Source organism: Anser brachyrhynchus (genome assembly GCF_964034855.1).
Source record: "Anser brachyrhynchus genome assembly, chromosome: 8".
NCBI classification, from domain to species: Eukaryota; Metazoa; Chordata; class Aves; order Anseriformes; family Anatidae; genus Anser; species Anser brachyrhynchus.
Window position 1 is genome coordinate 4,193,363 of NC_137702.1, and position 25,993 is coordinate 4,219,355.

The 25,993-nt window shown below is 44.1% G+C and overlaps 1 protein-coding gene across 9 annotated transcripts in view; it reads right to left on the reverse strand.

The window, feature by feature from the left end:
• Nucleotides 1-25,993, reverse strand: part of FGGY (FGGY carbohydrate kinase domain containing) — a 305,771-nt gene that overhangs the window by 205,884 nt on the left and 73,894 nt on the right. For all 9 annotated transcript variants that reach the window (XR_013954379.1, XM_080602612.1, XM_080602635.1 and 6 more), the window contains one exon: nucleotides 22,025-22,089. The gene's annotated coding sequence lies outside the window, so the exon portion shown is untranslated. The remainder of the gene's footprint in view (nucleotides 1-22,024; nucleotides 22,090-25,993) is intronic.

The window sequence follows — 25,993 nt, forward strand, 5'->3', positions numbered from 1 at the left end:
ACATAGTAAGGGCAGCATACAAGAAAAACGAGCCTGAGCGGTGGGGTGAAACATATCGCTCGGGTCGAGGCTGAACTAAGGGAGCCTGACGAGGCGCTTGGACACGGCTCTGCTGTAGCAGTGAATCAGAAATGAGACAGAAGTGATTCACAAAGGGTGAAAAATTCACCGCTGGCATCCAAGGAGTTAGGAGGCTACACAGGCTGAAAGCCCCCCGGTGTGTTTAACCGCAGGACTAAGTACCCAGGTGACATTAAGAACTGGGAGCTGCATCGCTTTTGAAAACGGCACCTACATCTTTCTGAAACTGTTCCCCCAAAGCTGACTTTGCCTCCCGAGGAAACCCATGGAAAACAAACGAGTTGTCTGGCTCCAAACACTCGAGACTGTATTTCTTGTCTGTATCCTCCCTCGTCTGCTTTCCTTCCTCTTTTCTGCCTCTTCTGCTTTCATGTGGACGGTGTACTGAGCAGTGAGTGGGATTTTGACATCACAGGAGAAATTGGTTGCGACAGAGTGAAGCATGACGAGCACAGAAAGAGGGAAGAGGGCAGCACACAGACGCCTGTCACGTATTCGGCACTGCTCGTCACTTCTGCCTGCGTACGGCACTCGCAGTTTGGATATGACTGCCACGATTGCGTTACTTCGTTCTTGCTTCGGTGGAAGCTATACTGTAGCTATAAAGGCTCTGAAACCCTCAGCGTGCATGTTTTAAATTACAGCTAATTCGTTTCGATATGCCTTTTTCTGGGATCCATAGACAACATGACTGCAGCGGGGTTTTAAAAAATCAAAGGCAGGTTTCCCTGGGAGATACACATCGAGCCCTGCCTGAGTCTCTGGCGTGTTGCAATACAGCTCGTAGCAACCAGGCAGAAATCAGTTCTCCTTTCCATGGTAAGGGCTTGACAAACAAAACAATTTCTTGTATCTTAAGAAAAACAGCTTCAGAGGATTGGTTAAGAGACTTCCTCTGTATTTTTGAGGACGGACCAGCATCAGAACCACAGATCCACCAAGGTCAAGATTAATCCTGCTGCCTGAAGAGATGGTTATTATATTCAGACTTCTATTAAGGTTTCAAGGTAGCAGAGCACTAATTTGCCAGCGAGAGGCAGGGGTCAGGGGAGAAACTAATGAAGTTACAGTGCTTGATTGGACAAATGCAACTTGAGCCTTTTTTTAGGATGTTATCTATCAGCCTGTCTGGCAAATGTCTGTCTGGTAATAATGTATCCGTCTGCTGAAACAAGCCTAAATAATGCAAGGCTATATCAATAATTAATAGGCACATAGGTCAACAAGTTCAAGATTGTTACAGGCGAACGAGATCTGAAGGAAATGGTTCATTTCGGGCAGCTGCCCGGCCCCAAAAGGCTGATGCAGCTTTGCACAGGAAGGACAAGAGCGCTTGCAGCACAAATGCCAGGGCACCACGCAGAGGACACGGCTGCTCCACCTCTGCCTACGCACAGAAAACAGGAACCTGTGGGGTGGCACTGCCCAGGGAACCTGGGAGCGCCCGATTTGATGAAGAGTGGCAGAATCCGCCCTTTGGTTGATGCCCTCATTGAAATTCCCAGATATCCTCTGTTCATCACCAAAAGAAGACGTTGGTTCTAGATCAGGCAAGCAGCTCTAATTATTTCTGCACCTGGTATCACCAAGGCATGTAGAAATCTAGCACAAAACTGGATCCAACTTCTTTGAGAACATTTAACAACCCTACAAGAAAGGCCTGCAAAACAGGTACTGCTGATGTCAGTAGAGGCTGATGATAACCGGAGCTGAGGTCACTTACTGACTAAGAAAATTTCTGTCTGAAGTAACCTGAAGAGTTTTAAAACGGAGAGAACAGAGAATCAGCCTTGCCATATGAAAATGATCAGAATAGGAGAGGGTATCAAAATGGAAATATGGAAAATAAAGCTTTAAAATACCAGCGGCTCTCTTCTGAGAGCAGTGCAGAAAGTCAAGGTATTTTGCTAACTGTAATTCCTCACCAGCAGCCAAACCAGAAGGGTGGGCTCCTATTCCAGGCAGAAGCATAATGACATTACTTGGGATCCAGGAACACAAATGCAGGATCCAAGTTCCCACTTGTAAAACAGTGGGACCCCATAACAATAAAACCATTACCAAAAATCTCAAAATAAGCACAAGTAAGGTGTGCTATAAACATACAAACACATTATCTTGGTGAAGCATTTATACCGTACACGTTAAACTTGCCTGAATGGTAGAAACTTAAATGCATGAGGAATTAGATTTTAGCAACTTTTTATAGCTGGTCCCCCTTTTTTTTTTTTAAATACAAATATCATAGAAGAAAACACAGCAAACATCACAGCTACATTTTGAGAAAACCACAGCCTACTTACAACTGATGCAGTACAGAAGGGAAACCGAAAGTAGAAAAGAGAAACACAAGCTGCAAAGGCAATTCTAGTAAAAAGTCATTTTAAAAAGCAGATGACCAAGATAGAAAAATCCCAAATTAATATTTACAGTAAATTTTGCTTTTAGAGTTGTGTGATAAGTTAGTTACTGAAGATTCTGTCAAAGGGATTTTCTTCAGAGTGAAATCCTAGAGCATATGGAGGCTGCCTTGTCCTCTGGCCTTTTTCTGAATAAAAACCACCGATTCTGCTCAGGCAAGGAATTCCAACAAACTCAGAGGAGTGACCCCAATTGCAAAGAGTCGATACGTGATCTATTTCTCGAGTACGCTTTTAGAGGAGTAAATTCTATGGAAATCAGTTCCTAAACGCAGAAGCCACATTTTTTCTCAGCCCCTCTGCACAGATAAGGCTGTGCTGCTTTCTTGGCAGCTCCCGACTCGCCGAGGAATTCACCCGTGGTAGTGGTTGTGTGGGGCTGCATTCAGAGCACACGTACGCTCAACTAAAGACATTTGCACTGAGCTTTACAGCTCTAAGCTCTCACAAAAATACCAACACAACTCATTTCTGTAACTTGCCTGAAGACAGAGGAACACAGAGGATGGGCCCTGGTGAGTGCAAGGCACCCTGCATGGCCCGGCAGTGGCAGAGGAGCAGCGATGCAGCACCTTGCTCCAAGTAAGAGCATCGCCTCCGTCCCCTCCCCACCACCTCCCGGCTTCTGGGGAGCAAAGGCAGCTGCTTGTGAGCCCCGTCTGTATGGCTGACATCCTGAGGATGATCCTGGACGTGGCTAAAGGGTGAAACGTATCTCTGAGGGGACCAGCAAGTGATGCCAAGACGCAAGGCACTGAATAGGAAAAGGAGGTGCCTGGCGCCTACACGTAGGCGGAGTGTCAATTTTCCAAATTAAAGACACTCCAGTTCTACAGAAATGATCAGATGAGAGGACTCCTGGCAAGAGCTGGTGTATGTAATTTTATAAAGCGCCTTAGGGAGGTAGACACCCAGTTCTCTTTCAATCTGAGTGGCTAATGCCCTTCTCCTTTGAACATCTGCCTGTGTTACTTGGGACGTCACTAGGTTCTCTGCATCTCTCCTGGGGTACAACAACGAAGGCCATTTTTTCCAAGGTATAAAACTGGATTTCCAAGGCTCACTTCTGAAATAAGAGCAGCCACCTCATAATGTGAAAGTAATTGCTTTAACCTAACACGCCACTCCCTCCACTTTGTTGTCCCTAAATCAGAAAGCACGTTTTATTGGTACACCTTATCCTCACCATCTTCTGACTCTTGCCGTTTTATTTCTCTGACCTCTCTTTATGCCATCTCCATTTCCTTTGTAGCAAGCTCCTCCATGCCATGTTGCAAAATACTTTCCAACAATTCGGACAAAAGAAGGAGACTGCAAGAGGTGCTCCCTTCTCCCAGCAGAATTTGGGAGTGCCCAAATTCACATGGTTCTTTCTGTACGTACAGTTACTTGATCCCAACCCCTTTCTCACACATGTGGTAGGACGGATTATTCTTCTATTCATGCCTCTCAGTCCTTTAATGGATTTAGGGCACAGCTCTTAAAAATGTATAAGAGAGACAGGCATCGCATGATTTTGCTATGGATATTTTATGAGCAAGTCTGGGTGCGTGCTGTGTGCTTGAAACAAAAGACTGCACAATTTGCTACCAGGGCAGGATCTGTGTTATGTCCTGTATTCAAGGCTTCTGAGAAGTCTTGGGCAAGAAAAGCAACAAAACAAAGGCATGGAAGAGATACCACAATCTACGAAATGGGTCAAGACAGCACCAACATGCTGCATTCGTTGCTATCAAGAGCTGTAATTCAGCCATTTCTCTGAGAGCAAATCTGATTTAGGAAACAGCAGCTCAGCCCCTCCTTTTTTATTGGCTATTATTTGGGGGTTGCATTGGTCAGTTAATTGACATAAACTATTACCTTGAAGTGATTACACTAGTACCTAGGGGTTTTTTACTCATGCACCTGCAGCAAGCATCATAAGATGTTTTGGTACCAAGAACCACTTCAGCCATTATTTATCAATGGAGTGAGTAATTTACTTTTGGAGCATAGACTTTCACTGCTACCAGACTGATTAAAGGCTTTGGTTAACATTTTTCAAAGCATTCAGCTGACAAAAAGGACATCAATGACGTTCAGGCACCTAAATCTCTTAGGTGTGTTTTTAAAGAAGCTTTCCTGAGGAAGCTGGGCTATGCTCAGGACAAGGCACCTTCCTATTCCCAACGCAGCTGTAATTCCTTCGACTCAACTTGAGGGTAAGATCCAATATCTAATAGACACAACAGGTTGGATGCAACCTCCAGACCAAGAAATCTGGTAACAGCTGACTGCCAGACAGCTTTTCACCTTCTTTTCCTTAGTGTCTATGAGGACTGATCCCCTCAGGACATGGGTAGGGTTGTCCCTTCTCCTAATCCAGCACCATATTTCCCTCTTTCATACTCTAATCGCTGCAATCTGCAGGAGCAACAGAGTGAGCTGTAAGGACGTGACGCTGGACCCAGACCTTCTGTCCTAGGGAGTTTCACACTCCTGTTTCCACTGTACGCAACAGCGGCAACCCAGATTCTCTACAAAATTCAGACACTGGCAGGTGGTGTTTTCTGTGGGTTGTAATCTCATTTCTTGCACTGGGCCTACTTACTGGAAAGGAAGCTCTAAAGCTCTTGCAGTGCTTAATCTGTTCCCTGAAAGGGATGGAGCGGGATGGAAGCAGGGATACACGTGCACAGGGCACTGCTCAGCAGCCTTTCCAAACATACTTTCCCTAATCCCCCACTGCAAATACAGCCAACGCTGTTTATATTTGCTTTGTCCTATTTCTACTGTTACCACTAATAGATGCTACAGCTATTTGACGAGGTGCATAAACTACACTTACGTGGTGCATTGGGGAGCTGAAGGAGACTGCAAAGCTAGGTACCAGTAACAACTACGTGCATTCTAACTGCATACGCAGCCAGCACCCCACCTAAAGCTAAAAATGTTAGCGTTTTCCTAGTTACCTTACTCAGAAATGAGTTATTAAAGAATCCGTTCTGATGGAGATATTTGATTAAATCTCCTGCTTTGGTGCCGATTCATCACCAGGGAGGGCACGAAGGAATTTTCACACGTTACTTTTACAACATCACAGCCTTTTTTCCTATGGGGAGCCTTGAGTCTCTTCTCTGCTGCTAGTTTTCAGTTGTTATAAACATGACAATATATTCAATGGATCTGGGATTTATATAGCAATCTAACAATAATACTTAGAACACAAACGCTTTTTTGTAAATATTATCGTATTATAACAAATGTAATAACTTCTATTTATGGGAATGCTTTCTCAAGATGCTTCACAGTAGAGAAATGTAAATACCTCTGAAGTGGTAGTTTCTATAGAAACTTAATTTTCCAGTGAATGCTAGAGTAAATAGCCTAATTTTCTACTTTGCTTTATAAATCTCACAGAAACCTGGAGCATCTTTCAGAAGTGGCAGAAAATAACACTTTGCAACTGCACAGCCATTTATGTCTTTGAAGCCTGCTGGAATACAAACTACTCAAGTCTTCAGGAGTATCCTCAGGCAATATCATCATTATTTCCACTCAGAAGTGGCAGTATAACAGCAGGTCCAAGGCTTTCCACGGAACAGGGGGGTCACTGCCTAGCAGCCTGGCGTCCACTCCCAGTTCCACTGCTGGCTCCACCACAGCCGACAGCTCACCTTATCCCAGCCCCCTAAATCAGCAGATTTGCTCCCATAAAGATAAGGTTCCTCTCAGCAGTAGCTAAATACGACCTCAAAACAGAGATCAGAAGCAGTATTTGTCAGAAGCCCGGCTGGTTTTGCCCGATGGACGCGTGAGGAGTGAGCAAGTTCGCCTCGGGGCTGGCCGTGCTGCGGCAGAGCAGAGCGCGGACTGGCGCTGCGCGGGGGCTGTTCTGACTCCAGGACTTGTAATTTCAAGGAAGCTAAGGCCAAGAACCCATTCACCCTGGCATCCACACAGCCTGAAGAAGCTCCCACAAGAGCCACAACGAGGAACTTCTGGCCTCCCCTTGGGCCATTAGGGAACGCTGTTCACATTAGGTTCGTCGAGGAAGGAAGCTGAAGCTCAGTTGGGCTGAGCAACCACTTCTGAATTTTTGTTGCGACACTTCCTTATATCCCAAGGAACAGACGCAACAACACTTAAAACAGCAGTGGCACAGAGCCCCGCTTGTCCATGAATACCTCTTTCCAGTAAGGAACCTGCAAGAGCCCTGCGTGCCCCCAGACCTCTCCCCCTCTGCCTCTGCTCCCTCGGCTGCTGTGGAAAGCTGCCTGGGCACCAGGCACCTCATCCCCCAAGGTGTGTGAGTGCCAGATCTTCATCTGGCTAATTGTGCGGCACATCCCCATCACCGCCAGCCCCAGCCCCACACAGATGCCGTGCGTTCGTGCTGAGATCAGAGCTGTAGGAGTCGGCCCTCCTCCGCACAGCAGATGGCTGGCTCTGCTGCGTTTGTTTTTGGTGCTTACTTACCTATTTGCTCCTCGACTCCTGACAGTCATGTGAATTTCAGAAGGGAAAAAAGAAAAGACTTCCCCAAGAACTGATAAAAAAAAAAAATCAAGAAGTTTCCTTTCCACGTGTTATCTCAAAACACAGAAAATATACTCAAGAAGCATTCTGAACCTTCTCCGAAAGGAGAGAGACCAAGAAATAGGGGCAGCCAGAGATGAGGAAAGCTCCTTGGTGCCTAAGTATCATGGACAGCTCGGCTGGGGCTCCCACTGAGACAGAAGGAGACATTTTCAGCCCAGAAGACTGCCCAGACTGGCTAACATTTTGGCTGGCTTCCAGTTTCTGCATAACGAAGAGCAGGTATTTTCCACCTGAAGCTTCTCCTTCAAGTATACAAAAAGGTGGCAAATCTGTCTAAATTTAGCAATCAGAGTCTATCCGATTTCCCTCTCTCGCTTTTAGGAATGTTTTAGGACATGTTTTGATTTTATCTAAACAAAATAGCTGGTACTTCTGCGGCACCTTTGCAGTAAATAAGCATGTAAATACATAAATAGATGGAAACTAGTGCAACTGAGGCATTTGGCGAATGTGTGAAATCCTACTAACTGTTGTGATTTATACTGCAAGTTGAATGAGATCCAGCTCCTGGAGGTATATAATTATGCCTACATTTTTTTTCTCAAACCCCGACTGCATGAAGGAGCTTGAAAGTGCAACCTATCTGCATGCTCAAGACTTGTAAACAAGAAGGCAAACAGGGAGCACTCTAAGTGATTTTTTTTTTAAAGCATCTTAGAAACATCTTACAAAAGCCTACCTCAGATTTGTGGATACTTGACAGAGACGAGTGTGGTGATGTTTATATGGGAAAATAAAAGATAGACCACTTTACCCCCTAGAGCCTTGGACTGTGTCATGGTAACACCTGCACTGGTGGCCAGCTCCAGGTGCTCCCTCCCCAGTAAGCCTCTAGGACAATGACCAGGTCAGGACCAAATCTATAGCACAAGGAGGCAGAAATTCTATCTTGTAACCAAGGTGTAGTAAAGGCAAGCAATGGGAGGCAACAGCTCAGTTCACCGCGAAAGGGATATGTCAAAGTATCAGGTAAAAATACATTCATCTGTAACCAGAAAAACCTCCAGCTAACTACACAAGCAGATCTCCTTTCCCTCGATCCTCTCCTGTTGCAGATCTCTTCTACCCTGTTTTCGGCATCTTGGCTGCACAGCCAGGGCAGCCAAAGATCACATGCGGGGAGCTGTGGGCCAGGTACCACCGGGGCGGGTTCCCACTGCCCATGCTGCTGCTGGAGCCCACATGGCCACGGCCAGAGGTGCCGTCGTCTCTGTAACACAGGGATCAGGTTTGGAACGAACCAGAAAGGCAAGTGTTACCTCAGGCAAGCTGGGTATCCTCAGGGAAAACGTCTGGCTTCCTTCTCCCATCACTGCATTGTCCCCCAGGTTGTTTTTTTTTGTTGTTGTTTGTTTGTTTTTCCTATGGATGGGGTTTGATGTGCATACATTTTCCTTTTCCCCACTGCCATTCTGTTGCTCTCACATCCCGGCCCAATTTAACCAGATCAGTATATGCCCCTGCACAGAACCCCGTTCTCCCCAGCAGTGGTTTCATTTCCTCCCCCACTCGTCCCATTGCCAGAAGCCCTATCTCCTCCTTTTCCCAGTGGGGAGCGCTTTGCTTCCCATCTGATTCGAATTCCTCCCTCCCTGTGTGGGCGATGAATCACTCAGAGTAATGGCATTTTAAAAACTCTACGGAGAAGGTAGGTAGGCTCAAACCTGGGGGAGTGCACAGAAAAAAATGTTAGTGGGTGCCTCCAACCCTGAGACCAGAAGTTCCCAAACTTCCCTGGTGTATGAACGGTGCCTAAGGGCTAGATGCCTCCTTCTGCACATAGGTATTGATGGCAACTGCCATAGCCAAACTGGAGCCATGTTATATATATGAATATATAACATCTAATATTTAATCTTATCATTTATCCTTACTGATCATAACATATAATGATATGAAGTCATTATCATATCATAGATCACAGAAAATTCAGAAAAAAAGTTTATAATTAAGGTTACATAGATTGAAAAAATGCTAAAATTGAAAAAAGAAAAAAAAAAGGCTGTTTCCATTCCATTTTATTGTTTGGGGGAGCACAATTCTTACCGTGAAACACTTCCATGTCAATAATACAGCCCTTTCAATGAAGAACCACCGAATGTAACATTTTTCAAATAATTGCTTATCAACTACTGTCTTTTCTGATGAAAGTGGACTTTAATTCTTGTTATTCCTCTTAGTCCTGCAGAGGTTATCTTAGCTCATGCATCAACAACAAAAAGCCCCTCTAATTACAGGGTAAATGGAAACAGCGGTCATATATTCTCACTGTAGCCCGTATCTCAGTGACATTCACATTCTGAATCACAGTTTGATTCAAGGCAAGAAATTCAATTTTTACTGCTGGAAATTCTTCAATATTCTTTATCACCTGAGCACATGAAACAGAGAAGCTATAGTATGAATTTGTCCAGAACTTGATGTGCTTAACAAATAGCACGTTGTTTAATGACTTTATTCCCAACACCTACATGTTTTGTTCCTGTTACTTGTACAGCTGTCACATATGACAAAGAGGCTAATTCTTCAGCTGAGGAGGGAGAAGGAGAGGGAGCAGCTTATGGACTCTTAAGCACATCTTTTAAGCACGTCTTTTATTTTTTTTTCTGAGAGGCAGATAGAGAAATAGCAATATGGGGCTCCACACCAACCATGTCTCGGTGACTTCTTTTAAACTTGTTTAGCCTATAATTGAAGGATAATTTCTCTGATTGCCAACTCTGCCAGCTCACGCTGACATCAGAAAACCCAACAGTTCTTTCTGGCTCACATTTCATCACCAGTAAAGAATTCTGCAAACTAAATTTTCCTCTGTGTGCATGAGTATGGTCCTGAAAATTATGGCCTTGGTTATATCTGCGCAATCCCCAATACCCTGCAAAATCTTTGTGGTCCATACATACCCCACCAGTCACTGCATATGCACCAGAGCCCTGCTTTCTGCCCTGCCCATAGAGCTACAGCCCTGCTAGCACTGACGTTGCCGAGCTTTTTTCCAGTCACTGATTGATGTCTGACGTTCAGAGCTCCCCAGCACATCTCCCAGAGTCAGCTCTCCCGTGGCTGCGTGCGCCTTTGGGGTTTTAGTGGATGGAAGCTGTGCCTGCTTGAAATTAGCATCTTTTGCTCAGAGAAAGCTGCGCTCCCCATCTGCACTGCAATGTGAGTTCAATGGGCACAGACCTACAACCACTTTTATGTGCTTCCTGACTGACCAGGATGAGCTGCGACAGAAACGAGGAACTACTCTAACTCATACGAGACAAATGTCAAGCCTCGAAGGAGCTATTAAAGACCAGCATTTGCTACACACCCCAAACAGTGCATTATACAACACCCAAAAAGAGCTCAGACATAAAAACCCTACAGTCTGTTACGGGACAGGGAGAAAACTTAGCAGACAGAATGATGTGTTGTCTTTTCTGAAGTCATCTCTTACATTGAAAAATCTATTTAAAACCAATAAAACCTCAGTTTTACTTTGGTCATGCTTCTTAAGTGACTGATCTTGCCACAGTTCAGATTCCCATGGTATAGTTAAAGAGACCAGAAGTGACAGAGAAAACAAAATTTATCCAAGTGTTATACACAGAAGTATTTGGCATAAGAATTCTTCTAAAAACTTCTGTTTGAACAAACTGACATTGCAGACTTTTTCACTTGGATTTCAGACAGAGGCTCGCAAAACTTAGAGTAACAAACATTTTAGTTCTCACTCAAATCAGAGGGTGACTCAGCACTGCAAGGAAAAGCTAGACTAAATGTTGTGAAGTTTTGTTGAAGCCAGACAAGGAGTGAGCAAGCAGGAGTCCAACTTGGAAGCAGACAGAGTTTGCATCAAGGGAAAACTTTACTGATTATATTTTGGAGGGGGTTGTCACAGGGCTGTCTCGCTGCAAAGCCCAATCCCACGTTTATATTGAAACCAGTGTCAAATAATTCCCTTCTGGGTATAAAACCACTGAGAAGAATTCCAGGAAGCCCTTCCTTGCCCAGGAAGCTATTTCAAAGTCCCCAAATACACGAGAAGAAAATAACTTTCCTTCCAGGTTTCTCAATCACAGGCACCTCTCTCTGGCTCCGGGACGACCCTAGCACTATTTTCAGACTTCTCGTCTTTCACCCGTATCCACAAGACAGCTGGCCCCGATGATCTGAGCGGCCCAGGCTCTACTTGCCTCCAGCCTGGGATAACTTGTCCTGCTCACAGATACTGTTTCTTGAGAGCGAGCCCCGAGATAACCTGCACGCGCAGATAACCTCTGGTCGCCTTCCTGCATCTCCTGACAGATCTGCTGATTTGTCCAGCTTCTGGAGGAGAGGCTCCGAAACCAGGGACGAAGGGGTCAGATGGGGGGTATCCGAGATAAGGAAGATTGAAGGGTCTGGGGGAGGGCATGGGGAAAGGGAGGAGGTTACGCAGGACCTGAGGCTGGAGCTAACTGTAGCCTGAGAGGCTCTGGGGCAGCCTTCCGGAGTGACCTGCACATCCCTCTGACCAACACAGCTGACAAATCTCATTCTTTAGCTTTCTGATCTCCTTAGCTCCTACCCTTTACATGCAAAAGGAGTAGAAATGTTTTTATTTCCTCTGGGTAATTCTAACACAGATAGAGGCAAGGTGCAGTTGTACGAAGCTGCTGCTCCCTGGTCCCGGTTCACACCCAGTCGCTGCTTCACAGATACCAAAACGTGGACACAGCACGGCTGGGAGGAAACGGGGTGTTCCAGATCCGGGCTGGAACCACCGTCAAAGGCTGGAGGTTGGAGCAGCAGCTGGCATAACCCCAAATCTTCAGGAGAAGCCATCAAGGGACACGACTGATGGCTTCCTCTGCCTATTGCAACACATCTGCTTGGGCCGTGATCCCTGGCTAGGATTGGGCAAAAGGAACAAAATGTCGTCCCCTTACCGAGAAACGTCAGTGCACAGCGTGTGCTTCCGAGGGCTGTTACATCTGTGTCCTACCCGTGCTCGCTCCAGAGGTTCCTTTTTCATATCCTGTTCTGATCGCTCTACATTTATCATGAAAATTCATTTCAAGGGCACAGAGAAAATATTTAAAGTTGGTACGCATAAAGATTGTAAAATATGAGAATTTGGGGTGGATTTTAAGAGACTTCGAAGGGAAAAATTTCTCTCAAACATTGTCCTAATGACAGAAGTTGGAACACGTTGCAGAACTCTGCAAACCATGCTTCCTACCTATTGGAAAGAAATGCTTTATTTTCTGAAAAATAGATCTTTTTGCATCTGAAGGCCGCGTGTCTGTGTGGACACTGCTCTATATAATTCAGACTAAGCATTTACCTGCAAGCAGTTTTCCAACAAAAGGGATAAGAAAGGTATCCCAACCCAACAGAGCATCGCAGCTGCTGTCTTCAGCACCACGATCCTAACAACAGTGACCACATCAGGACATCGAGGGCAATCTTCAGCGGTCAGACATGAACAAATCCATGCAACAGAACACTACGTGCAGGTGCTTTGGCTCTGATTTTCATGCTGTAGGCTACAGATGTTTTCACAAATTTATCAGACTTGCAACCAGTTAATAAGCAAGGAGTCCTAAGTAATGTGCTGTAGGAAATACATCTCCCTGAGGGAAATACATTCCCACACCATCTCAAAAGGGAGTGGAAGTCTTCAATGAGTAATATAATAGTCCTACTACAGCCTACTCAAGTTGTCTCTGAGACTACCTATAGCCACTGAGCAAGAACTACAACACAGTTACTACTGGTTTTCAATGCATGAGGTAGAACGTTTCTCATTAAAAGACTCTGGTACCAGTTCCTACGTCAAGGTAATCTTCATCGACTAACTGCGTTTCTTATTAGGAGGTGGGCTTTAGGATTCACATGCATTTCCTCTCAGCTTCTCCAAGACAACATGAAAATCTTTTTTTCTTCCAACTGCCAGGATGAGATGTGCCCTAAAAAAAATCTGGATTGTTTAAATACCAACATAGGGATTCTCCCAACTGAAGTAAAAAAAAAAGAGGGTAATATATACAGTATGAAATATATATATATCCTTCTGCATCATCAAGTCTTCTTAGAAACTTAGAGAAAACTGTTCGGCGCACACAACAACACTGTCTCTGTTACAGACTTCTTTAAAGACTGAAGAAAGGGATGTTACGAAAGGGAACTCCTACTGGTGAAGCCAGAAGAGACAGGGCCCTTGTGGTTTCACCTTCATCTCTCCCCCTCCAGGAAGGGTTTGGTCAGTGTCACCAGGATGTTCAGGGGTGCCGCATTCCTGAAGCATAAAAAACTTATTTCACTTCAGGCAGAGAGATCCAAGTGGATGAAGTATCATAGAGTTATTTGTGCCTGCTTATAGCACCTCACAACTCACACAATTTGAAGGCTGAATATGCAAATCAATGCATCTGAGGAACCAAAAAATACAGTTTTCTTGGTCACCAAAAATGCCCTACAGCTTTTGATCTTCATTTATGTCTGTCTATCTACCTCTTAAAAGAAATCTTGAATGTTGCCTATATGTATTGAACTGTTTGAAATTGAAATGTACTGTTAGGAACAGTGAGGAGTTCAAACTTCCCTGAACATGTCCTGAAGGCTTCACATTTATTCAGACAGGAAGGAGCATACCTTTTAAAAGATAAATTGCGTGACTACAGAATCAGATATAATTAATACAGAGTGGCCTCATTCTCCAAGGGAGAAAAAAACGAGAGAGATTATCACCATGAAATACTAGCCACAGATTAGATAGAGTATGAAAGAGAAAGATTAAGGGAGCTCTTGTTCAGATACACATCTTCAGCAGAGTACATTTCACCTAATAAGTCATTTTTGCTCCATCAACCCACCGTTAATCTCTGGTAATGGTGTTCCAAGTTACTGGCTGAGCGTAAATACGTGGAAAATGAATGCACGGTGCAGATCCTGGATACCTGTAGTTGTGACGCTGTTGACACAGCAGAGGCTCGGTGTAGTCCTGCTGCAGCCACGCTTCCTGTTTCTATAAACAGATTCTGTTTGAAAAGGGGCTACTATGGGCACACATGTGCAGTTTATAGCTAGTTTTGTGCCAACGTAAATCAAGCCCAGATGCCATCTCAGTGACATAATGTAAGACTTATGCTTAAGGGAGTCCATATACCCAAGTAAGTGGGTTCCAAAGTAATTAATTTGAGGAGTCCACTTACATTTCAATCTCACAACCAGACAGACTGCCTTCTGGTTCCCTTGGTTTTTTAGTGTCAGACTCCCCAAATTTCACTCTTCCATTTCCTTCACTTCCTCACCTTTCAGGGTCAGAGCTTAACACAGCAAAGGGAAATGAAACAGAGAAAACCAAAACAAATAAGCTGCAAAGCAGATTAAAGCCATGTTTGACGTTCAGAGGTACATGGCTCCTTTTTCAGCTACAGGTAAGAAGTAGTGATAATTCTGTGTCCACAGCTCCCAGTATAAACATGGTTAAAAAATGGAAGTTTTCTAAATGAATCCTCACTTTTAAAAATGTCACAGCATTTTAAATGAATTCTATTTTATGTTCAAGTCAGCTGAATTCTATTTTTTTTCTTCTTAGAAATGGTTTGGGAAGTAGACAGAAACCTTCCTACACTTCCCTCAACCATTGGTGCTCTGAACGCACAGCCTCTGAAGGGGAAGGTGTTTGCAGGGCGAACCACAGAAATGTTGTGCTTCTGCTTGTTAGAAGGGATGGATCAGCCCACTCTGCTCTGTCTGCCAAATGTCTTCTCCTGAGTGGGATCGAGAGAATTATCATCAGCCCGTGGCTTCTGCAGAATTCCTGCTCTGGCTGTGCCATTAGGCAGCACACCACATGCCGGTCTGCTCTAAGAAACTAACTTGCTGAAGTCAGGGTCCAAATCCTTTTCCGGGAAAATCAGATTATTAACTCTTACTAACTTCAGCAGAGGCTGGATTAAATGTAAGTCAAGAGACATTCATTCAAATGGCTCATTCAACAAAATGGCTCATCCAGAAGCAGATTCAAGAGGAGAGATGTTTTACGGGAGGTAATTAGCTGTTGCTTACCCAGTTTATATATGCTTCCCTGAGTCAGTGGGCATGAGGCCATTTAGCAATTCATGGGATCAACATTAAACCAGGGATTCCCTTGTTTTCATGGCAGAGAAAGCTGGAACAGGTTCACAAAGCCAATACAAAGGTAATAAAAGGTTATTAGCTTGGTCCCACAACATCTCTTCCTATAATATGCTCACACCTCATTGAGGAGGTCAGAGGGATTACAGCATACTTTTGCAAATCCTGGTCTATCGTTACACTGCACGGATTCCATATTCATTCAGGTGATTCTAGTGCAGAATCTGTTTCTATCAGGCAGCCTATTTCAGTCTGTATGATTTTTATATAACAAAGGACAGTGATAACAAGGATGTTTCCGATGAGATCTCCTCTGGTTCATTTTAAACGTTCAACCTCGCTTTTGGAAAGGATTTCAGCTCTGTTTCTGATTTAGTCCGATGAATGTGCAGCACGTGCCAGGGCTGCCCTAATAGTTAATGGATGTACCTTGAAGGATTTCTATAAAGGTCATCATTACAGCATAACTGATATATAATAAATGAATATGAGAAGCGAGTAAGAGGTCAGACTTCATGGGCTTGGTGAGAAATGCCCAGAAAAAGAATATGAAAGCAGTATCAGAGTATAAGAAAGCATGACAATGACTAACCTCTCCTGGTGAACAAGTGTTTACATAGCTAAAAGTTTTATTAAACTACTAAGGCCAAAATGAAAGACCCTCACTCCCAAGTGGATTATTGCATTTCTTCTTCTTTCTCATTTTGGCTCCTAGAAAATCACATTTCGGAGAATGATGCCATGGTTTTGAAAACTCTAATACAATTTGCTGAACATCAGTAGCTTTTTCTGCAACAGCTTCAACAGGCATACAACACTTCCATGATTATGAAGATCTGAGGGGGAACCCAATTTTTCTTTTTTTTTGGTTACACATGGAATTCTTCTTCTGTGCTTGCCCCGTGTCTGAAGAGATGCAAAGAGAGGGGAAAAACATGGCTAAAGGAGTTATTCAATAAAATAAAAAAGTGCACGTGTGTACTCACACGGAAACAAAGAAAACATGCAGAGTTAAGTTTGTTATAAGAATCTCCTTTATTTTAGAGGAGAAAATGTAATGATTGTATGATTTTAATGTTTATGTAAAGATAATGAACAGGTAGAATAACTGAACAAAGCCATTAAACAAGACTAAACTCTCCAGACACAATTTAACTTAATTAATGCTTACATAGGACTCTTGCTCATGTCTGAAGACAATTCTGCCTTCATAAAAATCAAAATAAATGTTCAGAGTTTTAAAGAGTAGGTCTGTAGCTCAGGGGTGAAACAGAAGTAGCTTTTGGACAAGTCATCCCCAACTTAGAACCAAACTCTTCTTCTGCTAGGAGTCAAATGGACGACTCTTCCACCTTGGAGACAAAAGGGTCCTGAAAGAACACGCCCTGCAGTGATCAGCCACATTTAACACAGCAGCAAATGTGGTGAGAGTGGGGAAGTTAAAATGAATGTGCAAGTAGGATAGAAAGAGAGAGTGGGCTTGAGGCTTATCTAAATTTGTTGAGTTTTAGGAAGGGAAATGTCTTCTGTCACATTACGTCTCTTGCCTGCAAGATAATTTTGCAATTTCCAAACTTTTACCAGCTAGAAAGAAAACATTCTACTTCACACATGGTGGTAGGATACCTTATACTAATGAGATGATGTTGTATGCCAGATGAGAGATCTCTCCGGGCTTTCTCATATCTGTGGTTGTAACCACTACCAAAATTTAACAACAACAAAAAAAAAGTAAAAGGAAGTTTGTAAAAGGAATAGTTTAGGCAGCTATTGGCAAATCTGCACACGAGGAAAATTTCCTGCATTTTTCAGGGTTCTCCTGAATTATTCCCGATCCAGGTGATGTTTTGTAGCAATTATTTTAAGATCCAGATACCTTCAAAGACTCCTTAACCAACAGCACGTTCTGGCCTCACCACCATGCTCCTGAGACTCACATGCACGCAGTCCAAAGAAGTCTCTCCCAAAATGCAGAGAGGTCCCCAAGGAGGGGCACAGAAAGTGTCCCAGCACCGAGGTGCAGGGAGAAGGGGGACAAGAGTGCAAGGATTTCCCATGTTCTCCCAGTAGGCTGGTGCACACATGGCACTGGGCTCAGCTCCTGCCACGGATCCTGGCTGAGGAGGTCTGAATCCAGCCTGTCGCTCTTGCTTACCCTGCTGCAGGGAGCTGCACCCACCAGACACTGATCCTGTGAGATGTGCTGTGGGAGCCCACCTTCTGCCTACCCCCCAGGAGCCAACTTCTGGCTGCCGAGAAGTCCTCCAGCGAAGAGTGAGGCACAAAGAAAGTGGGAGCAGAGGCTGCAGGGACTCCCAGAAGATGTTCTCTTGGGGAAAGGGGGGCAGGGACCCTAAACTGGTGGTTTTAAAGTTGGAAGAAGAGGTGGAGCGAGTCTTGGAGTATGCAGGAGGACACAGGAAAGAAATCTGGTGAACTGTGGCTATGGATCCTTAGGTCAGTGTAATCAGCAAAAGATCGTGCAGTGAGCCAGGAATGAAATCATGGCTTGAACATCGATTTTGTGCCACCAATAAAGCCCAGCGGGGAGCAGTCATTTAAAGGGTGGGCTTAGCCTGGGTTTTTCATAGTTAGGAGCACACACAGTCATTCTAGCCAGGGAGCTGAAGGGAAATGATTTATGAGGACAGAGCTAAATGCTTATTGCTGGGTTAAACAACAAGTAAGGGCAGACATAACAGTCTACAAATACCCATGGGAGTAAATGTCAAGGAGTTTGAGGAATTATCTTGAAAAGTAAGATAAATTTCCTAAGGCTGAGGTGCACTGGCTTGTGATACACTTGCCCAAACATCTGGAGTTTTGTTGGTTGTGATTAGCCTGAGCACAGCAAGAGCAAATAAAAGGCAAAGAACAATTCTGCACTGCTGGACAGGTGAAAGGGTTTATTCAAATCTGCCCCACATTCAGGTCGGTTCCACTTCTCCATCACAGCAGAAGGTATCTGCAATGGTAAGCAAGGTATAGGGGTTCAAGACAGCATTCTGGAGATGTGCTGCAACTCCCTTTCCCATCATGATTTTTGTGTCAGCAGCAATTACGAACCTTACTTTATCAAGAAAGTTTCAGGTTGATTGTAGAAATGAAAAAGTCACATAGGTGCTATTGAAAACGAGTAAGCACATACGATCACTCATAGCTAGAAAGACTATCCACCATAGCAGTTTCACTACAATCAACATCAAATTTATGCTACACAGAGGATGTGTTAAAATCATACCCTATTTCATGGCCACTTAAGCCCCTGAGATAGCTCTTAACTGGACATGAACTTAACTCTGTGCTGAGCACCTGTGTGAGGGGTGAGAACCAGCCCAAGGTCGTGTTTCCAGGAGAAACCCCAGGGGATGCGCCTGATGCCCCTGCTGGGGCAAAACTGCTGGGGGGGCTAATTGAAAGACCTTTGAACTTTGGTTCACAGCATGGTATTGCAACTGGGGCAGGGTCAGGAACTGGAGGTTACAACTAGCAAGGTGGAGATGGAAAATGGGATTGCCTCTGAATTCTTCAGATTGTGAAATTGTCGCCTAGCTCAAGGAAATAAATACAGGCAAAGGGGAGAAAACAGCTCCTACGTACGCAGTCCTGAACTGAGGTTAAGGGGGAGGAGAAAGGAAAACTAAAACAAAGCAAACGCACAGCCACAGGATACAAATGTAACCCTAAGATACCCTGTATGTCCCTCTTTTCTGGAAGATGCCTCTTTCCCAGCCACTGCAGATTGATTTGTGTGCAGAGAGCGGGCAGTTTCCTTACTTCTTCCTGCCCTGACTGGGGCTCTGGCTCACTAATGTGGGTGTTGCTTACCTCTGGGCTGTCAGGAACGCAATTCACATTTAGCCCCAACTCCTGAAAAACAATCCCAGTGCTGGATGCTCAGTGACAAGAAAGAAGAAACAAACTGTTCCTTGGCCCCTGCGTGTATGAAGAAGGTAAATTCCTTGTGAACACCCAAAAAGCTCTATCAGACGTGCTATTTTTCAGAAAAAAAATCCTCTTTTTTTTTCAGAGGAGCCACACGATTGATTCCTGTGGCAAGGGGGGCCTGAGCAAAACCCAGGGAAGCTGGGGAGGAATTTCTTTTGGCTGAGCATCATGAGGTGGTTCGGTTGATGGCTACGTGGTTTCAGTGCATGCACAGGACAAAAGGCATTGCTGACTTGCAATCTGTCTCCCTTCCTAAGGCTAGGAAAGCGCTGACCATCCTAGAGGAAAGTTCACTCAGAGTCATAACAACATTTCAAAGCGTTTTTCCAAAAGAGCATTCGAGTACAAAGAACCAAAATCAAGGAAAACCAAACCAAAGCCAAGGAACCCACCTCCAGCTCCCTACCATTTCTGTCAAAGGTTTACGAGAGGCAGGAAAAAAATTATTGAGGAAGAAGAGCCTTGTAATTAAATCCTTAACCTGAGATTCAGGTTCTTCTTCTCACCATAGCTTAATGCCCATAAAGCATTCACAACAGGAGGTGCCTCATATGTGTGCAAACACGATGTTGCTTAAAGGTACACGATAGACTCCAAAGGTTTGTAGTCCTGTAGGCACACTGTCAGGAGGCTACAGAGGGAACAGCTGACTGACTGTGCAGTGGCATTGTTCCCGTGATAAATATATGTAAGAAAATTCAGTCAGTGTCATGGCATGCAAACTTGTGCCAGGGAGAGATTTTGAGTCTATTGTGTCCATCTCCGTGTTGAAGATGGAAAGTGTGTTCCCCCTTCCAGACTTGTATGGGGCTTTTTTTTCCCCAAGCTTTTCAGAAGAGCAGGAAGCTAAACCTTTACCTGAACAGAGCCCCACAGATCATAAACTTTGACTCTCCCAAAGATGCATTTTCCCTCTTACAGTAAGCTCCAATGAGCAAAACACCTTCTGCTTTTTCCTTTGGTTTCATTAGTTTTGTGGTGTGTCACAACACATCACACTAATTCCCAAGGTAGGAAACAAAAAGAAGAAAAGAATCTGTTCTGTGAATCTTTACTTTTGTCTGGAATCCTTTTCTGGATGTTTATGGCATCCCATAAAGCTGCTGAAACATGCCTGCTGTATTTTTAATTGTCATTTTAAATGCCAAAACCCAGAAGTCTTGCTTATATTGTATGTGAACAGTGTCTGCTTATGTTCAAACCCTCAGGCGCTTTAAATAACTCTACTGTACACAGAGAACGTTGTTCATTTTGTTTTTACAATTTCTGCCTGTGTAGAAGGAGCTATAATGTCCTGAGAACATAAATGTATGTTCATAACCAAGGAGCGAGATCACAGCTGGAATCTACCTGAGCCTTGGATCATATTTCAGCAGTGGCAAGAAGCGAAAGAGCAGCTTATTTCTCTGTTTAATTTACAAGAGCTACAACTGGAACAGCACATACTAGACTCACTGATGTAACGCACAGGTGAGTGTGTGTTACAGGTCCACCTCTGTGCCCGATCCCTCGGGAATATCAGGCTGTTTCAGCCAGACTTCAGAGCCGTTACTGCTATAGCCCAAGAGGAACCTGGTCTTAACCCTGGCGGGTTAGTAAAGGTGGCAGCTGCCATAACAGACTTCTGGGCAGCCTACAAATTTGGGGCATTAAATGGGGGTCTTTTGATTGATTCCAGCGTGTTTCATATCAAGTGCCCATTGTTTTGTCTTAAAGAGTAAACCATTACAGAGAATTCATGAGCAAATTTGCTTTTTTCTTTCAAGGATTAAACAGGAGCAGATCATAATTTCCTTTAAATACATCTATTATTCATCAGGATTCAATAAGTCTTATTATGGGCTGAGAAACAGCATATATATCTTTATACTCAGTTCCAATCTGCTCCCTACTCGTGTTCTGCAACATACATTTTATGTTTAGAAGTGATTGGCCATGAATGTCACAGGATAATACGTGTTCCCTGAGTAAAGACACAGACAAGGATCTGGCCAATGTTCATTTTTCACGCTAATTTGTTGTAAATAATTTCACATGCAATTTCTCTACTTCCTTTCTGTAGGAAAGGAAGCCTTCCTACCTAACCTTCTCTGCAAGTAGGTTAGCATAGTGTGGCTTGCAGAAAGCTGACATGTAGTATTTACGAGCGGAGAGGAAGTAAATTAATTTCAGTGTTTGATTCAACATTGGAGAAAAGCTTTTTGCAGTATTCATTTACCCACAGAAATAAGAGAAGGTAGTCTCTCCTCTAGTCCAGCCATGTTACTAGGGTAGGAAAATTCCGGAGTTAGGACTACAGACAAAGGGTTAAAGAAAGAGAAGCTTCCTTTCCCAGCGTGCATCCCATATAGCTCTCCTGTAATAGCCACCATTATTTGTAACATGCGCAGTAGGGGAATATAGGTGGAGAAATGAAGCCATACATGTAAGGTAAACACCCTTTTTTTTAAGCATCCACCATTTTTGTAATGATATGTACAAGGGTCATTTGGGGATTTCCTTCCCTTGAAGTCTGGGTTTCCTGAGAGGAAGGAGAGCTGAAATACAGGAACAAGCGGCTGCACACCATGTCCAGCAGGGTAGGAGACCTTCCTTATTGACACAGGTTTAGGAACCACATCTGAATCTCCAAACTTCCTGATGTTCTCCCTTTGAAAGGAGGGATGATGGGGAAGGAGATGGGTGGGGAAGGTGAAGAGGTGGTTCTGTCCTTTTAAAGGCCTTTCAGGCCCAGCAAAACGGCTCCCATACTCTTAAACCTACCATAAAAAGTAGGTTGCAATACAAGTGGGAAATACAAGGAAATGTTTCAGCTAATAAAATGTGCTGGACTGGCACCAAACTTCTGCTTAAAAAGCTGTTTGTAATAAACAATGATTACTTACAGTGTCATTGCAAGATCATTAGAGGACTCAGAGATCGAAGGGTACCTGGTTCTTCTGGCTGAGACCTGGAAAACACAGTGTCACATATCAGCAAACACCAACAGCAAACAACGTGTTTTTTACGAGGCCTGTTAGAACAGGAGGAAATACTCAAAACCAGACTGCTGGGCCATCCTGTGACCTAATCCAGGCCAGAGAGAAGAAAATCTGCCCTGTTCACCAGTCCACCGCTGATATAAGAGAAAAAATTAAATTCACTCAGCATCATCAGGTTGTCTGGGTTGTGTTGCAGATTGCTTTTAGGCCTCTGAAAGGGTTAATGGGACCCCAGAGATAATAAATACATTATGCAGCCGTGTAGGTGCTAAGAAGATGAATATAGGTTGATTTTTACAAACTTAACCTATGCAGAGTGAGTCATAATTTGCACCTTGCGTCATTCAATAAGTGGGTCTTTAGAAAATCAGCCGGCTGTGAATGGGCTGCCAGCTCCCAAGCACCAAGGGCCCGGCTCTCCTGCCCACAGGCCGCCCGTCGGAGGGAGCAGAAATGCTATTCTCCATCTTACGACGTGACGGCAACAATGGGAGCCAAACAAACAATGACATGTTTGTGGGTTTGCTGCATCTATCTTAAAAGGTCAAAAGGTTTTGGCTGAAACAAATGCTTTTATATCATGAACGATTCATTCTTAATCATAAATGTGCATTATTCTCATCGTAACTGCTGTGTGCCTTGTAACATTGTTTCCTGATTCAATTATGCCTCACAGCATCTTTTTAATTAATACCTTCATTAGGAAAACCTTGAAGGTTTAGATAAATAAGATTTGCTTTTTTTGCATTTCAACCGTAAGCTTCAGCATGAAGGAAATCTCTCTATTTTGTAGTCACCCGGGGAAAAAAGAGCAAGTAGAGGAGGTCTACATGCTCACAAGGATCTCTGCACTGAGGAGACAGAATAATCATCTTTTGTTGAATACGAAAATAATGAAAAACAAAGTAAACAACACCCTTTTGTTCTGCGTAAGAAAGGCAGGGCTTTAATAGTCTTTAAACGAGATAGAAAATTTCCATCCAAATGGAACCATGGAGTAGGTAGACACATTACAACGTTTTGGAGCTCAGTGATTAAATTTAATACTGTGCCAAACAGTGATTAGCTGATGAAGGGCATTCGTAAATGGGATAGAAACAAGGGAAGTGTTGCTCCAGTATAACATCGGGCCTCCAGTACAGCTTGGTGCTCAGCTTTCTACTTTAATAACAGGGTCAGATGAAAAAAAAAAGTTTAATTTGATTTATTTCCCTAAGGAAACTCGGTGGAATTGTAAACACAGGCTGACTGGTACATATTACTAAAACTTCAGCTTCAGGGTCAGACCCAAGAAAAGGGCTTAGGTACCTACTGAAGCGCAGCAATTTACCCTTTTCTTCAGCATTTTTCCAGCTCGCTAACTCAATCCCCCTGCTCAGAGTACTGGTTCCTATGAATCCCATTACTAGACACTGAACTCTCCCAACACACTGTGCAGGCAAAGTAGCATCCTAATTAAAGCTTCTGAATCCCAGCCTCAGAGCTGGGGGGGCTGTGTCCTTTACGGATCTTTCCCTTAGTGCATTACAATCCTCTGCTGAGCCCAACACGACATATTGTCCTTAACACTGTAGATACGTGGCTAATGATCCTGGAGAATAGGAGCATAAATCCTTTTTAACTTAGCTCTGTTCTCTCCTAAGCCTGTCCAACCCAGCAAGCATGCGGTGCGCGAAGTCAGCAGCTATACATGAGCCCTGTGCACACAGAAAGATCAGGTCTGTTTCAGCAAACAGTCTCTGGTTTGGCAGAAGAGGACAAGCAAGATCGTCCCCCAGTTCCATAAAATGAGAAATGGCTCCCTGACGTCTGAGAAGTGACCTCTGAAGGAAATAAAAATTTCACTTCCATTTCTGCTAAATGCACTGCTCCAGCCCACACCAGTGTCTGAAGTATCGGTACCTGAAGTCTCATATACACCAAAAACACAACCAGAATTATTTCGGACCAGATTCTGTTCCTTGCTACATTAGTACAAGTCTGCTGGTTTTTCATGGACTTTCTCCAATGATATTCTGATGTACGCAAGACCAGAATCTTATTTTGGTGAGAATTCACAGCGTTATGCTACTGCTCAGCATCGGTGCGGGCCACGGATTCTGGTGCAATCTCATCTATTTATGTGGAAGAGAATTCAGAGTTAAGAATTACTGTAATAGCAATAGATTGTTAAAAATGATAACTTGTACATAATGTCTCAGGAACCACGCTTCAAATTTTAAACCCATTAATTAATTAGCAATAATTAATCACTATGCATGTTATGTGGGCTAAGTTAGCTGCAGCTATCATTACAAAAGATAAAAAAGTCTAGCAAAAACTCTCGCGGAGTCTCTATTTAGCACTTGAAATGAATGGTTGTGTAAGGCTCCTATCAGTATCCCCCATCACAGGCAACTTCCCTGCCTGCCAGAGAGCCCGGGAGCTTTTCTCGTCAGCGGGAGAAGTGAGTGATTTGCACCTTAGAAAAGTTTCAGGCTTATTTTTACGTATGATTTGTGTCCCAGGTGGTGGTACGAGGTAAATCCTAGAGGCTTTCTCCGCAACGATCGCATGCCAAGAAGTGGAGCAGCTTACTGGAACAGCAGCAGCTTCTGATGTCTTTGAAAGGACAGTTTTAACTAGAAAGGCACAATATTTTATTGTACGTGAAGCTAAGCTAGACCATTTTGGCAAAGACTCTGTCTGCCTACCAAGGGTGGGGTAGGTATTTACCATCTATCTAATGACTTCCTACTGCAAGTGGGTCAGGTAATCCAAATAACTAGCCAAAACTGCCTTTGGTCGAGTCTGGCAGAAGTCTCGCCTGTAAGTAAATACGTCCCCCTGCTACGGCGTGCACAACCTCCGTCATGTGATGTCTCAGCCGTTTCCTGGTACTGCCCCTCCAACAAACACTTCACTTTATCTCCCTCCGATTGTAACATCGGCAGTTTCACCACCGAGGCTGCTGCTGCTGCTGCACTTTCTAGTGTCAATGGCCCGCTGTGAACTGGAAAAATACCTACTGAAAAAAAACAGTCAAGCTCTTGAGTGACACCAAAGGCTCCTCCTTTCTCTGCTTTATTGTAGCACGCCAGGCAATCATGCGGTTTGTCAGCTCTGCTTGTCCTGCTCCAAACCGAATGCCTCCGAAACCAGCCTGCACAAATTGTCCGGTTTTAAACCAAAACTGCAGCAAAAGATCCGCTTGCTGCATGTGATCGGTGTGCTGCATGGCTTTCCCTCATCCTCAGCCTGGATGCCTGATGTCCAAACGCGTGGGCTGTGTTTGTTCTGGCACTTGGAGTGGGGTAAAAGGCAGTGTGTGTGTGTGGTGGGGTGGTAAATCCCAAACTCGGCAAGGGTTCAGAGGGGCTGCCTTGCACAATGGCAAGAAATAATTCATTTCTGGTTGAAATGCTAAAAAAAGTAAGCAACTTGGATGGTAAGAAATGACTACTAGCTCCTACCCAGCTCCCACACTCACGGATGGAGCAGGCAGACCAGTCCAGAGGCAAATCTCACCTCTGCACCAAGCAGAGGCACCAGCCTGCAACAGCCCCGGGGAGAGCTGCTGGGAAGGACGCATGGTTCTTGAAAAGATCCTACAAGTATTCAGAACACAGCTGTTTGCCAAAAACGGAACAGTAGGTCTTTGTTAACCATAAACATTTTGGGCGATGTTGTTCAAAAATTTTGCCCCGGTTCACTAAATTGTCTAGCTCTGAAAGCGTGTGAAAATTTTGACAAGCTTTGCAGTAACAACTCCTGCTAAGCAAGTCCAAATTATTCCAGCAGACTACAGCTGAACAACAAAAAGAGAGGTCCTGAGGAGCGAGGAGATCCTCCATATACGAATCAGCATGACCAAGAGATGCTACCATGTTTCAG